The sequence below is a fragment of the Balaenoptera borealis genome (genome assembly GCF_965194805.1).
Source record: "Balaenoptera borealis genome assembly, chromosome: 2".
Lineage (NCBI taxonomy): Eukaryota > Metazoa > Chordata > Mammalia > Artiodactyla > Balaenopteridae > Balaenoptera > Balaenoptera borealis.
Window position 1 is genome coordinate 100,535,533 of NC_138867.1, and position 17,199 is coordinate 100,552,731.

General features: G+C 36.0%; 1 long non-coding RNA gene and 1 pseudogene across 2 annotated transcripts in view; one reads left to right on the plus strand and one right to left on the minus strand.

Moving 5' to 3' along the window:
• Nucleotides 1-14,937, plus strand: part of LOC309623072 (dual specificity protein phosphatase 3 pseudogene) — a 51,280-nt pseudogene extending 36,343 nt beyond the window's left edge. The window contains exon 3 of the transcript in view: nucleotides 2,380-14,937. The product of the transcript in view is annotated as a dual specificity protein phosphatase 3 pseudogene (transcript). The remainder of the gene's footprint in view (nucleotides 1-2,379) is intronic.
• Nucleotides 1-17,199, minus strand: part of LOC309622617 — a 620,423-nt gene that overhangs the window by 543,317 nt on the left and 59,907 nt on the right. The window lies entirely within an intron of this gene.

A 17,199-nucleotide genomic window follows, 5' to 3' on the forward strand; every position in this document is an offset into this window, starting at 1 on the left:
TGATTTGCATTTCTCTAATAATTAGTGATGTTGAGCATCTTTTCATGTGCCACTTGACTATCTGTATGTATTCTTCGGAGCTATTGATAACATTTGATGAATAGAATACTTTAATTGTAGTGTCATCTAATTTATTACATTTTATTTATTTTTAAATATCGTTTGTGTCCTGTTTAAGAAATCAAGAAAGTGCTCTTTACTCCAAGGTCATAAAGGTATTCTCCTATGTTTTCTTCTAAAAGTCTTATTGTTTTACCTTTCACTTTTAAATCTACAATCTGGCTAGGATTTATATATGTGTGGAATACAGTAAAGGCAAAGATTCTTCTCTTTCTCCCATAAAGATATCCAGCTGGCCACAACTCACTGCACTGAAATGTTACTTTTGACATGAGTTAGGTGACCACATCTATGTGAGTCTGTTTCTGGACTATTCTATTCCATTGGTCAATTGGTTTATATTGTGCAAAAACTACATTGAATTAATCAGCATGGATTTATAATAGGTCTTAATATCTCATAGTATAAGTCCTTCAGTTTTGATAGTTCTCAAGAGTTCATTGCATATTCTTGGCCCTTTGGCTTTCCATACACATTTTACAACAAGCATGTTGAATTCATGAACAAACCTTTTAAGATTTTAGTTGGTATTGCAACAAATCTATACATGATTTTTTGAGTCTTCCAGTCCATGAACTTGGATTTCCCTCTATCTATGATCTTTTAAAAGTTTCTGTCAATATATTTCTTGTTTGCAGAGTAGCAGTCTTGCATACCTCTTAGTTGTTTTTTTTTTCTTAAGTGTTTCAAGTTTTTTGGTGCTTTTGTAAATGGTATCATTTTTTAAATTTAATTTTCTATTTATTTGAGACAGATATGTTGAAATGCAATTAATATTTGTAAACTAACCTTAAATTTAGTGACTTAAGTAAATTCACCTAGTAATTCTAATAATTTGGCTCTTGGTCCTTTTGTATTTTCTACATGAAAAAACATGCCATCTGCCAATAATGGAAGTTTTATTTCCTTTTTCCTTTTTTTTCAATCATTATGCCTTTTATTTCTTTCAACTGTCTCATCTCACTGCTTAGGAACTCGAAAACTGTTCAATACGAGTGGTGATAACAGGCATCATTGGCTCATTCCTGATTGCAATAGAAAGTTTTCAGTAATTCATCATTAAGATATTTATTGTAGGATCTTTCCAAGATGGTTTTCATTAAGTTATTGAAGTTCCTTTCTATTCCTAATTTTTTGAGAATTGTTATCATGAATGGATGTTGAATTCTATCAAGTGCGTCTAATGTGATGATGGTATTATTTTTCTCACTTATTTTCTATTAATAGGGTAAATTGCATTGATTTTTTTGAATGTTAAATCACTCTTGCTTTCATGGAAAATCCATACTCATTTGAGGTATATTATCTTTCTTATATATTCTTGGATTTGTTTTGCTAAATCTTGTTTAAGATTTTTGCATTTATTATATTAATGAGAAAACTTAGCCTGCAAATTTTGTTTTTTATAGCATCCCTTTTAAGTTTTGGTATCAAGATTTTTGTTGATCTAATCAAAAAGTTGGTAAATGTGCTCTCTTTGTATTTTCTGGAAGTGTTAGTATAAGATTGGTTTAATTTATTCCTAAAATGTTTTGAAGAATTCACCAGTATATTCATCTAAGCCTGGAGTTTTCATCATGGGAATGACTTTAATGCTGGATTCAAATTCTTTAATAGATAAGGAACTATTCATATCTTTAATTTCTTTTACTTTAATTTGGTAATTTGTGTTTTTTATGTAGTTTGTCATTTTATCTAAATTATTAAATCTATTGGTATGAAACTTTCCATAATTTTAATTTATTAACTTTTTATATCTGTAAAGCCTACAGCAAAATCTTCTTTTGGTGCGTTAAATTGGTGGTAACATGTTGGGTTTTTTTTTTCTTGTTAAGTCTTTTGAATTTTTCATCTTTATTAGTGTTTTCAAATAATCAATTTTTGGCTTTGTCAAATTTTTAATTTAATTAAATTAAAATTTTAATTAATTAATTTTTAAATTATGTATTTTTTTCTTATGTTAATTGTTTCTGTACTACTTTTTTGGGGTTGATTTGCTCTTTCTTTACCAAGTTCTTTATATGAAAGCATAAATCATTGTGATTTATTTTTCCTTTATTATTTTCTAACATATGCATTTAGGGCTATACATTTTCCTCTAATCATAATTTTAACTGAATACCCCAAGTGTTGATATGTTGCATTATCATTGTCATTTAGTTTACAATTTTTCTAATTTCTCCAGTATAGAAACGTATTATTTAACTTCCAAACAATTGTATATTTTAAGTTAGTTTTTCTTATTGATTTCTAGCATAGTTCCCCTGTGGTCATAGTTTTCTAGCATTGGAAAAATGTCAACCGGCAGGGCCTGGCTGCTGCCTGTCGGGCCCGTTCGGGCTCTCGGTGCAGGATCTCAACGACCTGCTCTCGGACGGCAGCGGCTGCTACAGCCTCCCGAGCCAGCCCTGCAACGAGGTCACCCCCAGGATCTATGTGGGCAACGCATCTGTGGCTCAAGACATCCCCAGGCTACAGAAACTGGGCATCACCCACGTCCTGAATGAGGCTGAGGGCAGGTCCTTCATGCACGTCAATACCAATGCCAACTTCTACAAGGACTCTGGCATCACATACCTGGGCATCAAGGCCAACGACGCACAGGAGTTCCTCAGCGCCTACTTTGAAAAGGCGGCGGACTTCATCGACCAGGCCCTGGCTCAGAAGAATGGCCAAGTGCTTGTCCACTGCCATGAGGGTTACAGCCGCTCCCCGACTCTCATCATCGCGCATCTTATGGTGAGTCAGAAGATGGATGTCAAGTCTGCCCTGAGCACCGTCAGGCAGAACCGTGAGATTGGCCCCAAGGATGGTTTCCTGGCCCAGCTCTGCCAGCTCAACGACAGACTAGTCAAGGAGGGGAAATTGAAACTCTAGGGCGCCCTCACTGCCTCTTCTCTAGAGGTCGGATGGGGGGGCGGCCCTGGTTGTGGTGTCCCAAGCTGCTGTGTTTAGGAAACACAGTGTACCCTGCTCCCAGCATCACCAGGCACTTGCCCACAAGTCTGTCCCAACACAGCCCTGGGCCACTTTCCCCCTGGGGAGCATATAAAGAAGCTTGCTGAGGAGGGCATTCCTGCTCCCTGGTGCCTGCAATTTATGATGTCCTCACCCTGAGGAGGGGGAGCAGAGGGGGGGAAGGCCTGTGACGGGCGTGCTTCTTCTGGATGACCCAGGGAAAGAGGTCTGTGGAAGTGTAAGGCCTGAGATGCTCACAGGGGCCCCTCCTGACCTCCCCACTGCCCACCCCTGGGCCCTCTCCTGAGTGGGCACCCCGACCCTGTAAAGGAACTATGCAAATGCGGGTCCCTCTCCCCCGAACAGTGCCTGTCACCCCTGTCTCCTCACAGCCGTCCACACCCTGCTCCTAGACAGAGGCACGTCATGAGATCTGAAGTTGGCTCAGGGTCAGTTGTCCTTGGGTGGAAATCCCCATGAAGAGACTGCATTTTAATGATTTCCTTAGGATTAAAGATACTGAAACAAAGAGACCCTTGAGTGGGCAAATACATGCCCCTGGAGGACTCTCCTAAATCAATCGTTTGAAAAATGTTACTCCTTGGAAGGCTTGAGTTCAGAATCCGCGGCTTTGGGGTACCCAGCTCTCAGGCGTCACTTGGTCGGTTAGAAGAGCAATGCCTTGGGCAGGGTTTTATTTCTCTTTTTTAGAAAACAGGGTGTTGAAATCCAGCCTATTTAAAAACCCCACCATTTGGAGAATTACAAGGGTTTTGTCCTGAATTATAGTGCTGGCGAGCCCAAGCCACTCGTGCTCACTGCTTTTTGTCTCGGTGCTATTCCAAGAACAGGAGGAGGAAGCTGGCCAATTATAGCGTGGGTGCGCACGTGTGTGTGTGTGTGTGTGTGTGTGTGTGTGTGTGAGAGAGAGAGAGAGAGAGAGAGAGAGAGAGAGCAACACAGCCAGTGGCTGGACAAGCAGGGGGATGAACGGGCCCAAGCTCACATCCTGCCCACTCACAGGTAGTTCTTACAGCTCTCTGCTGCCAGAAAAGGTCCTGGAGGCTTGGCAGCAAAAATGACTCAGCCAGGCAGAAAGGAAACATGGTGTAACGTCCAAATGGAACCTTTACTGGTGGTAGAGCGAAGAAAAAGGGGCAAGCGGTGCAGTGCTGTAATCTTCAGGCTCCCTAATGGCAGAGAGGTGGTCCTCAGCTCTGCCCCAGTGCTTAGCACATAGATGTCTGATAAAAGTTTGTGGAATTAAACTTTTCTTTTTTTTGAGCACCAGATATATGCAGGGTGTTGCTCTGGTGGGTGTATCAAGCTCCCAGAAGCCTGACTTGGTGGTAGGATCACTTGCAAGGATTTGCAAAGGAGTCTTACCTGAAAGGAAATATCAGGGACTTTTGTTGAATATTTAAAATTCAGTTTTAAGTTTCAATTCTGGCAGCGTTATTACTGTATGGAGGTGGGCAATGTGCCTTTTCCAGAGTTGAGCAGAAGCTTCCAGCTAGGTTGAGGAGAAGCAGGTGTGCCTCCGGCTTCACACCCAGGTGTAATGGTCTCTATCTTGGCAGAAGTAGAAGCAGCACCTCCGCAGCCTGAATGTCCTCTTTGCTTTGTGACCTCAGCAGCCCTGAACAAACTAGAATCAGTCTTCGTTTTCAGACACGAAGCTGCCCCAATAGACCCACCTAAGTGAAATGGCCATCCTCTCCACCGTGTCCCTCACAGTGCTCAGATAACTCTCCCGCTTAATCTATCTTGATCCTCACAATAACCCTATTAACTTGGTAGGGCTTATTCATGTATTGCTACCTTTAAGAAAAGGAACTGGGGTTCAGAGTGAGTAGGGGTGTGGTGCTCAGGGCTTCCCAGCTCGAAGGCAGAACTGAGGCGAGATTTCAGGTTGGCTGCTCCCTGAAGCTGAATTCTTTCTCTCATACGACACTCCTCCTCAAGAAATGAGCCCCCGGGCATGTCCATGACCCAGCCTGTGTGCACAAGAGCCAGTCAGCTTTGTGGCCAGAGGACAACTGTTCAAGCTGTGGTGTCAAGGCGGGGCTCTGCTCCAGGACAAGGAAGTAAAAAGCGTGGTCCCCAACTGGGTTAGAATGTATGGCTCTTCTTCTAAGAAACATGTAGCATCCCTAAGTCAGAGCTTTCTGCTCCACTTCCGGAAGAGGCCCAGGAGCTGGGGCGGGGGTCCCCCTCCCACGCCCAGGCAGTGGTCCCTGCCCAGGACAGCCACAGCTACTTAGGCTGGCTGACCAAGATCTCTTGAAGGGCTCTTTGTTAGGGGTATGTCGGAGAAAAGGCCATGGGGAGAATTAGTGCCTTTACTTTGGAGCTATTTTTTTGCTGATAACTTGGGTTTTCTTGATAGTCTTTAGTCCCAGAAACCCCATATTTACTTCACAAGATGTAGCTCCTCAAAATCAAATTCTATTGTTTAAGAGCCAACACATGCCCAGCTGTGAGTGGAAAGCTGTTTCTGGATAGCTTTCTACCGCTGGGAAGTGATGGAATAGGAACTCAGGGTGCCTCTACCCCCTCCTCTGACCCGATTTCTTTCTTTGACTAGCAAACCCCCATCTAGGCCAGATGAGAGCACCAAATGGTTTTCTTCTAAATTCTAAAGCAGTACACCTTCCGCAGGCTGGTCTGTTTCCCTGCCACTCTGAGTTAGCTGGAGAGCAGAAATCACAATCTCTCAAGCAACCTGAAGACCTCTAAGGTCCCTTTTGGATCTGACACCATAGGGTTCTTTAAGAATCCCCATTGACATTGACCGCCACCTGGAAGTTATAGGGTGTGTAATAATATGATGACCAGCAGGTGGCAATGTGTTCCACCCGTGGTGATGGATGCTTGGAAAAGGAATGTTGGTGCCTCTTGTGTCGCAAGTTAATGATAAGATGCTAATCTTTTAATCGAAGTAAGCACTGATCTTAAAATGTGAAGATATTAGCTTTTCTTGCAGGAAATTTTCTGTCATAGAAACTGCACAAAAATCACTGAAGAGCCAACAAACTTGGTCCTTCCAAGTCAAGATTTTATCCTGATTGGAAAGAGAGGCCATCTCCGGTTGGGAGAGCAGACTGGTTGGAAGCTTTACTTACCTCCTGTCAGCTTTTAGGGTAATTTGATTGTGAAAGTATGAATTTTCTGGACAGAAAAGGGGAAGGTATTAAATTGGTTTAAAAAAAGGAAGTTTAATGTCTGTTATGTCACAAATCAGTGTTAAAACACTAAAACTGTAACCAAAATAAATGTCTTACATTACAAAAAAAAAAAAAAGAAAAGAAAAATGTCAACCTCTGAAAAATGTTGAAGTTTATATACAATATAGTCAATTTTATGTGCTTTAAAGAATGTGAATTCTGATGTGTTGGATATTTCCTTTCTGTATATTTTTGTATTTTTTTGGTATCTTTGTTCTGTAACCTATTGAGAGAAATGTTTTTATGCCTATGATTATAGATTTATTTCTCCTTTTAGTTCTGTTGTTATTTGCTTTAGCCATTTTAAAACTCTGTTAATGAGTGCATACAGATTTAGAATTATAATATATTCCTTGTAGGTGGAACCTGTATATATTGAAATGTCCTTTTTATTTTATATAGTGCTTTTTGCCCTTAAGTTTTTCTGTCATATATTAATGTAACTATATCTTCATTCTTTTGGTTAGTGTTCTACAGTGTAATTTTTCTCCTTTTCCTTTTCCTTTCAAATCTGGGTATTTATACTTTAAGTTAAGGCATGTTTCTTGTAAGCATTATATTGTTGAGGTTTGTTTAATGTCATCTGGAAAACTTAGTTCTTTGATACATTTAGTCCTTTTATAATTTATGTATTTTAGTCTGTATGTGTTTGGGTAAATCTTGTATTCTATTTGTTTTATCTGTTTCATTTCTCTTTTTATCTCCTTTCTTATCTTCTTTGGATAGTCTCGTTAAAATCTATCATTTGAATTCTTAATTTTTCACTTCCAGGTTTCCACTGGCTTTAAAAAAATTCTCTGAAAATTTTAATCATTTAACATGTTTTTCTATATTTTTTAATTTCCTTGAGTATACGAATCATAGTTATTTTAAAATCATATTCAGCTAATTCTAATACCTCATGTATCTGCAACTCAGTTTCTATTTTTTTTTTCCCTCTTCATTTTTGGTCATGCAATTGTGTTTTATACCATTCTGGTAATTTGGATTGCATATATGAACAAAAAGTTACAAATGCTCCAGATAATATTATCTTCCTCTGCAGAAGTTTATTCTTCCCTCTGCAGGAAAGATAGTCTGGCAGTTATCACTTTAGCCTGTTGATGTGAAACAAAACATTTGCCAGATATTTCTTCAGCAAAGATGGCTTTATTCAGGATTAGCAGAGAATTGCATTTCAGGGTCTGCCACCCTAGCGAGCCATGTACGAGTCCCCCAATGGCAAGGGAAGGAGAACAGTTTTATAGAGAGGAAAAGGAAGTTGGGTGGCTATAGTAAAGAATGCGTCCACGGTTTTTCATTGGCTGAGTCCATACCAATAAAGAAGAGGAGTCTCTTTTTCCTCTTGGGCTCTGCTATCCTTGCAGGGCATGAGAGCTCCCCCTGCTGGTCTCCCGACTCTGTGTGGGATTTTTGTATATTAATTTTTTCCAAGTCAAAGAACTGTGCTGGCTCAAAGTTGAGTTTCAGCCTGCAAAAAGTCATCTACTTCTGGTTTATCTTTGGTCTTTCTTGGTTTCTACTCAGGGCCAAATGTATTTTGTGGGGTGCTACACTCTGGATTGTCCTTAATTCTAAATTTTGTTTCAGGAGACTTCAGAAAAACTCTGCTTTCAGAGGTTTTATATGCTTACATTTCTGCCTTTGTGCCCTGTGAATCTCTGTAATCAGTAATTGCCTTGAGGGGAAAGCTGGCCATGTCTTAGAGCTCCTCCAAGTCTCTACCAACCACCTGGAATGCTGAAAGACTGCTAGTTTCTCTCTCTCCTAGCAGCAGCCTTTTCCTGGGATTTTGGTACTGGAATCTTAGCTTCTTGTTCATGCTCAAAATTGGCAAATATCCTCACAGTAAAAATTAGCTTTGAGTCTTTAAATTTTTCTTTCCCCTGTATAGAATCTTAGCTTTGTGGTTTTCATTGCTCCCTCAGCTCTCTGCTGTCTTTAAAATATGAATCTGTATCTCATCAGACTTTTTTAGTTGTTCTGTGAAATGGCCACTAGCTATTCCACTCAAAGTTGGAAATAAATATTTCCAAACAGAAATTTGAAATCTACAAAGATGTTCTTCAGCGATGGAATGATTAAATAAAGTATGGTTCCTCCATATTCTGGAAGATAATGCATTAGGTTAAAAGATGAGATAAATCTGTTTGTACTAACATGTAATAATCTTTAAAAATACATTGAGAAGTGAAAAAAGCAGTATGAAAAATAATGTGTAAAATGTGTAATTATGATTTAGAAATATAAAATAATACCCTATATTCCTAAAAGTATTTAAGTACATGTAGAAAGCAATTATAATAAGATTTATAAAAATACACAATAGGCTAATAGCTGTGCTTTCTTCTTTCCTGGATAGGGGACTTGAGATTTACCAATAATGTTTCCATTTTTAAATCAAATATAATTGAGAGATTACTGTGGAACTAAAAAATTTAGGAGGAAAAGAAAACATTCCCTAAAATGATAAGATATAGTCAGTGCACATCTATTTACATGGCCAAGTTCTTTATTTATAGTTGTCTCCACACTTTCCTTGAAAGAGTTAACATGATAGGAATTTCCAGATATGACAAAGGTTGAAGTTTTCCAAAGCATTTTAGAAGAATGTACACAAAGAACTAGGATAGAGAAAGTGAGATGGGATCTTAATTTCAAATTCTATATATGATCTATGACTTCCCTAGATAGACCATGTTTTAGAAATCAGAAGTGTTTGCGTGTGTGTGTGTGTTTATATACATACACATGTATATCTCTACTGCAAAGAAAAAGACATAAACAGAGGGATTGAGAAAGAAAAAGACCAAAAAAATCAAAACATAAAATACCTAATTAGAGAGAAAAACATTGTAAAAGATACAATTTAGACTTATAACACACAAATCATCTTCCTAAACAATGTGCAGGGTATAGTAAACAGACCCAATACAAAGCTAAATTTATAACTTTCTTTAGTAAAAGCCACAGAGACACAACTGACAATACACTGCTATTCTTCACAGTGAAAGAACAGATTTTTGTTATATAGTATAGCTGCTGCAAAAATAGAACTCATATTATTTTTACAAATACAGAAACTAAAAATGGATTATTTTTTAATTTCATGTTAAGATTATATATGAAGTTCAATATTAAACACATTTCATGTACATGATATTGGGTTGGCCAAAAAGTTCATTTGGGTTTATGGAAAAACCTGAACGAAATTTTTGGCCAACCCAATACTTTTTAAAAGTTGAAATGAATTTTGAGACACTCTGATTTCAATGTCATTTCTGAAAAGTCTTTGAAATTGACACTAAAATATTAATAAAATTGTCATTTCCTTTTAGAAATTGCTATATTTGCCATGTAAAAATCTTGGTTTCCAGGTGGGAGAGCTTGGACTAATACCAGTTTTTTGGCTGGTATTGTTCCACCAGTCACTGAAAATCCTTACAATCTCAAATAAATATAAGTGTATCATCAGCCCTCCTTTCCTTAAGACAATCCCTTAAGGCAACAAACCTGTGAGTGAAACATGTTTTAAAAGCATTATTTTTAGCTTTACATTTTAATCTGACCCAAGGGGCATGTTGACATGACCGATTAAATGTCATTTCTGTTCTTCGTCTGTGCCAGTTCATTTTTGCTAAGATATTTCTTTAAGTAGAAACTTCCGACGAGATTGTCATTTTGAGGTTGTGGAATTTAGAAATTCTCTGTAACAACATAATAAGTTGTCAGCTTGTCAAAAATTTATTTTATCTTTCATATGCTTTTGAAACAGTTTGAGATAAAGCTTTTTCTGGCTCTGATGACTTTCTGATTTATTAGAATCAGCATTGCACATCTTTTGCTCATAACCATGTGACTTTATACAGGGACACTTTTTTCCATGAAGCTTAAAAAGTCAGTTCTGAGGAACTGCACCTTATTTTTCACAATGACAACTCTGAGATTGTGGGATTTACTCTCTGTATACAAATGAAAATTTTACTTTAGTCATCCATCCCCACATGGCAGAAATAAAAACATTTGCAGAGTGGTGATGATTGCTGCTACTACTGCTAAATTTGTGGTAGAACAAATCGAAGCGCCATTAGGTCAATGGCATGCAACAACTGTGGTGTCTTGTTTGAGTGTGTGGGTGACATTTTTATGTGCCTTTATGTAGGAAGTAATAGAAATACCCCCGAGTTATAATCCCTTTAACCTACAGTAAATGTTCTCTATGCTGGTGCTATAAAAAATGTTTAAGATTTGAGACCATTTACTATTTATAATCGTTATTAGACAATTGGTCGGAGCAGAAAATGGGGCTCCCTTTCCTGGCATCACAAGGCTATCTAAGTTCCCCATAGCCTCCTTTCTATAGAGGACAAGGTAGGAAATGACAGTCTAAACCATTTAGACTTTATTCAAAAGAGCTTGAAAGAAATGGTTTTAATTGGAGAGGACTGCAATAACTTTGGTTCAAACAAACTTCAATTCTACCCACACTTCCCAGCTTGAGGAAGATTAGATGACTTATAGAAAATAAGGGGCTGCATTGTTCCATTTTTCATGTACATCTCAGTAAACATATATTCTTTTGTCATGTTAACGCATCACAGAACCTACAAACCTTTTGATTACAAAGAAAGTTAATTTCCCCACAAGGCGTGGAAAAGCAGTTTTGTGGGTTTCCTGCATATGTTTACACAGCATTGGATTCAGACACACTGTCCAGATATCCCAAGTCGTGGAGTACCAGGCCTTCTTAAGATTATAGGACACTTAGGGTTATACTGCCTGTCTATGGCCAAAACTTCCATTTGCCGAGTTCTTTGGACATTCACCTTTCTGCTAGTCAATTCAGACACTTGTCATCCATTTGTATACTTTTTGGCTATCTTGAGGGGACTAAATTATTATATTGTTACTGATATTCTTTTTTCTCCACCTTCCCTTTCCTTCCTTCCTTCCTTATTCCCTTCCTTCTTTTTTACAAACAACAGAGTGTTGTCACTGCTTCTGTCTTTCCACTGAAGAAGACTATATATATGCCTGGAATTTCCCAAGGGATACAAACTTGCCTGAGAATATTTTAATCAAGACAAAAGCACAAAAATATCAGAATATTCAATTTTCTAAGAATATTCAAGGTTAGTAAAACAGTGGTCTTATAAAATCAAGTTTTTGAAATTTTTCAGACATAAGATGTTGGAAAAAATTGTGAAAGCTGGTGAAATTCCAAATTCTATAGAACTGAATTACATCTTCAAGTTATTTATTTTGAACTAATATTATTCAAATTAAGACGATTGTACATTTCCTATTAATGCTATTTTATTTATAGATTTCAATGAGTAGGTCTTCATACCACCAAAATTAATCTCAGAGTAATCTGAGAAAAATGAACAGGTCTTATACCAGGCCCAAGAATAATAAGGGTATTTTTAAGCAACCCAGAAGACCATCTGGGACAAATGGAATGTGAGCTTCTATTTCTGGGTATTTTGTCAAAGGAATTAGGCTGAATGTAGCAATAACCAGTTTCTCTTATCTTTGCTTAGAATTGATACAAAGCAACCTTTTAATGAAGGATAATAACAAAGCTAGTTTTTATTTATTCTTCCAAATTTCTTTTATCTGTTAAGAAATAATAATTTAGTAACTGGTTTAAATTCTTATGAACAACTAGACATACCTTAAAAAAATAAAGTCAAAAGAATTTACAAAATTTACCTAAAGATTAAAATCAGTGATTAATTATGTTGTTAGAGTACATTTAAGGGGATGTGTGACTCTTGCTGAGCATTTGTTTGTTTCAGACATATAAGGAGGTCCAGTGTTTGCTGGATTTTCCTGTAAACTACAGTATCTCTTATTCTTTTATTCCTCATAGCACTCAAGCAGTTACATAGCCATAGTTATACAGAGGAGGTTTTGAAATATACTGATTACCAGCCTACATTTTCAGACCAATTAAATCAGAATATGATGAGTAGTACCCAGGCAGGGATCATTTTTCAAAGCTTTCTAGAGCCTTTATCAACAATTTAAATTTCATAATTGTTACACTGAATCTTACTTCAGTTATAATTAGAAAATTCTGATGGCTAAACATAAATCATTATCCAGAAAATTCTCACCACTGATTCCTCCATCTGTATTGGCATATGGTCTAAAATATAATAAAATATATTCTGCTGGAAACTGCAGTGTAAAATTATGTATTAGGTGTTGTTCATTTTCATAAGCTTCTAAAGCTTGTGATACTACGTTTGGCCTCTCATATTTTATTTATGAATTTCACAAGATTATGTGAAATGTCTGAGCCCACTGTTTGTGATCAAGATAATTTTATTCAGTAAACAAAGTAGTTTGAACCAAGAAAATTCTGTTAAACATGAAAATATTTAATTTTCCTATAAATCTGTAAAGTTTATCACATGCAATTAAAAAAAACCCAATATGCAATACAATTGCATGCATATCTACTATGATATATAGGAAGAATCAAAATTTCTTAAAATGGATTATAATCTGTTAGTAGATTAATACACATTGCTTTTTTTAAATACACATTTCTTGGTATAAGAAACTTTAAATCGTTGTTAAAATATTCACATTTGATATGCAACTTAATGGATGATATAGCATTGTGATAGAGGTATACAATTTTGCTGTTATGATTTTTAGAAAAGAAATATAAATCAATTATAGTGAGCACACAGGAATTTACTATATGAAGATAGGAGTGCTAAATTTTCAGGGTCCAGGACTTGTTTAGAGTAACTTCATACCTAAATTTACCTCTAAGTTGAAATAATCAGAAGTGTAAAAGCATTTTGTCTTTTGCTTATTCTCAAAATAAAAAATTGATCATCAGTTTACTTCAAAGTTTTATGCACTGTTTACCTGATAGCCCTTCATTTTCTCACGTTATCCTATTGCATTTATAGAGTTAGATTTTTATTAAATATGGTTCCTAGCAGATTTTGTTCCATCATTCCTAGACTGGTTACCTTCAAGGCAATGTAATATTCTTTCCATGTGTGGTATATTTTAAATCATTTAAATTATATTCTATATTTCAGACAAAAGTCTGAACTAGAAGACTAGAATGGTCAGATCTTGGTTGATTTTATCTTAATAACTGAGTATTGTCAAAATTAGACAGATTCCTAACAGAATATTAGGTGTAAAATGACCTTAGACAATGCCTTGTCCTAGCCACTGCCTTATAAATGAGAAAATGCAGACCCAATGTGATTAAATCACCTCCTCAATCTTATTTCAACTTTCTAAACTCCATCCATTAATAAATTCAAGCATTTGATACGTACTTGTCAAAGGAACTTGATGAATTTGTTCGATAATAAATATGATAGATAAAGGTAGTTAAAAGCTGAATACAAAATACTCTGCTTACTAAATAATTCGACATTGGTTAAATCTGATTTTTGTTTTACACCAGGGAATAATCTTTGCATACTTGAACAGCTAAAATTACTGAAAAAATTAATTGGCAAAGGAAGTGCTCAAATTATAGTAAAAGTTGGACAGAGCCAAAATAAGTTCAGTTTAGACTGTTTCGAATGGGGTGGGGGAGAGGCTTATCTAAAGCATTATTTGAGGCTTATCTAAATCAAATAAGTACTGTTTTACAGACAATTTTTTAGAGTAGTTTTAAGTTTGCAACAAAACTGAGAGGAAGGTACAGATCTCCCATATACCCTCTTACCCCACACATATGTAGTCACCCCCATTATCAGTATCACTTACCTGATCTTACTAAGGGTGAATCTACATTATCACATTATAATCATCCAAAGTTAAGAGTTTACTTTAGGGTTTACTCTTGGTATTGTATATTCTATGGGCTTGGGACAAATGTTTAATGACATATATCCGTTACGGTATTACACGGAGCAATTTCAGATCCTCTTTAGGGCAGTGAAACTGTGCTCTGCCAATTAATCTATCTACCACCCTGCTCCCCAGTAACCCCTCATCTTTTTATTGTATCCATAGTTTTGCCTTTTCCAGAATATCATATATTTTGAATCCTACAGAAGATAGCCTTTTCAGACTGGCTTCTTTCACTTAGTAATATGCATTTATGATTTCTCCACATCCTTTCATGACTTGACAGCTCATTTCTTTTTTGCACTGAGTAGTACTCCATTGTCTGAATGTACTGTGGTTTATTTATCCATTCACCTAGTGAAGGACACCTTGGTTGCTTCCAAGTTCTGTCCATTGTGAATAAAGCTGCTGTTAACATTATATGCAGGTTTTGGTGTGGATAGAAAATTTCAACTCCTTTGGGTAAATGCCAAGGGGTATGTTTGCTGGATCATATAGTAAGAGTATGTCTAGCTTTATAAGAAATGTCAACTTGCCTTCCAAAGTGGCTGGCCCATTTTGCATTCCCACCAGCAATGGATGAGAATTCCTGTTGTTCCACAACTTCATCAGCATCTGGTGTTGTCAGTGTCCTAGATTTGACCATTCTAATGGGTGTGTGGAGGTATCCTATTATTTTTTAATTTGCATTTGCCTGATGATATATGATGTGAAACATCTTTTCCTATGCTTATTTGCCTTCTGTATATATTCTTTGATGAGGTCTCTGTTAAGATCTTTTGCCCAGTTTTTAATTGGGTTGTTTGTTTTCCTATTGTTGAGTTTTAAGAATTCTTTGTATTTTTGGATAACAGTTCTTTATCACATGTGCCTTATGCAAATATTTTCTTCTTCTGTATCTTGTCTTCTCAGTCTCTTAAAATTGTCTTTCATAAAGAAGAAACATTTAATCTTAATGAAGTCCAGCTTACCAGTTATTTATTTCAAGGATAATATCTTTGGTGTTGTATTTAAAGAGGCATCATCATGCCCAAGATCATCTAAGTTTTCTCCTGTGTTATCTTCTAGGAGTTTTATAGTTTGGGATTTTACATTTAAGTCTGTGATCCATTTTGAGTTAATTTTTGTGAAAGGTGTAAGGTAGTGTCTACGTTCAAGTTTTTGCATGTGGATTCCCAGATTTTTTTAGCAGTATTTGATGAAGGGACTATCTTTGCTCCATTGTATTGTCTTTTCTCCTGTAAAAGATAAGTTGACTATATACATGGGGCCTATTTATGGACTCTTTGTTCTATTTCAGTGATCTATTTGCTTATTCTTTCATTAAACACATTGTCTCAATTGTTGTAGCTTTATAGTAAGTCTTGAAGTAGGATAGTGTCAGTTTTCCAACTTTGTTCTTAATATTGTGTTGGCTATCCTGAGTCTTTCACCTCTCCATATAAACTTTAGAAGGATTTTATTGAAAGCCATAAAATAATTGGGACTTTTATTGAGATTACATTGAATTTATAGGTCAAGTTGGGAAGATGGACATCTTGACAGTACAGTTTTACCATCCATTAACATGGAATATAACTCCATGTATTTAATTCTTTGTTGCTGTTGATCAGAATTTTTTAGTTTTCCTCGTGTAGATCTTGTACATGTTTTGTTAGATTTATATCTAAGTCTTTCATTTTTGGGGGTGCTAATGTAAGTGGAATTATGTTTTTAAATTCAAAATCTACTTGTTCATTGTTACATAGAAAATCAACTAACTTTTATATATTAACCTTGTATCCTGCAACCTGCTATAATCACTTATTAGTTTCAGGAGTTGTTTTGTTGATTCTTTCATATTTTCTACATAAACAATCTTGTCATCTGCAAATAAAGATACTTTTATGTCTTTCTCTCTAATCTGTATATCTTTATTTCCTTTTCTTGCCTGTTGTATTAGTAACAACTTCCAGTATGATACTGCAAAGGAGTGATGAGAGGGAACATCTGTGCCTTCTGCCTCATCTTCATAGGAAAATTGAGTTTCTCACCAGTAAGTATGGTGTTAGCTATAGGGTTTTTGTAGACAGTCTTTGTCAACTTGAGGACTTGATTCCTAGTTTACTGAGAGGTTTTATCATGAAAGCGTGCTAGTTTTTGTCCCATATTTTTTCTGCATCTATTGATATCATGTAATTTTTCTGTTTATGTGATGGATTACATTAATTGATTTTTGAATGTTGAATCTGCTTTGCATAACTGGGATAAATCTCACTTGGTTGTGCTGTATAATTTTTTTATACTTGTTTTGATTTGACTTATTAGTATTTAATTGAGGATTTTTATATCTATGATCATGAGAGATATTGGTCTGTAGTTTTACTTGTTTGTATGTCTTTGTCTGGTTTTGGTATTAGGGTAAAGCTGACCTCATAGAACAAATTAGTAAGTATTCTCTCTGCTATTCTCTGAGAGATGTTAGAGAATTGGTATAATTTCTTTCTTAAATGTTTGGTAGAATTGACCAGTGAACCCACCTAGGCCTGGTGCTTTTTGTTTTGGAAGAACATTAATTATTGATTGAATTCCTTTAATAAATATAGTCCTATTCATATCATCTATTTCTCCTTTTTTAAGTTTTGACAGATCATATCTATCAATAATTGGTCCATTTTCTAGTTTATTAAATTTGTGGGCATAGAGCTGTTAATAGTATATCTTTATTATTCTTTGAATGTCTGTGTCATCAGTATGATCCTCCTTCTTTTACTTTATTAGTAATTTGTGTCCCCTCTCTTCTTTTCTTAGCCTGGCTGGAGGTTTATCAGTTTCATTGACCTTGAGAAAGAACCAGCTATTGGGTTTCATTGATTTTATTTATTGATTTCTTGCTTTCAGTTTTATTTGTTTCTAATTATTATTTCTTTTCTTTTGCTAACTTTGGGTCTACTTTGCTCTTCTTTTATTCAGTTCTTAAGGTGGAAACTTAGATCATTGATTTTAAATCTTTCTTCTTTTCTAATACATGCATTGAATGCTATAAATTTCCCTCTTAGCACTGCTTTCACTG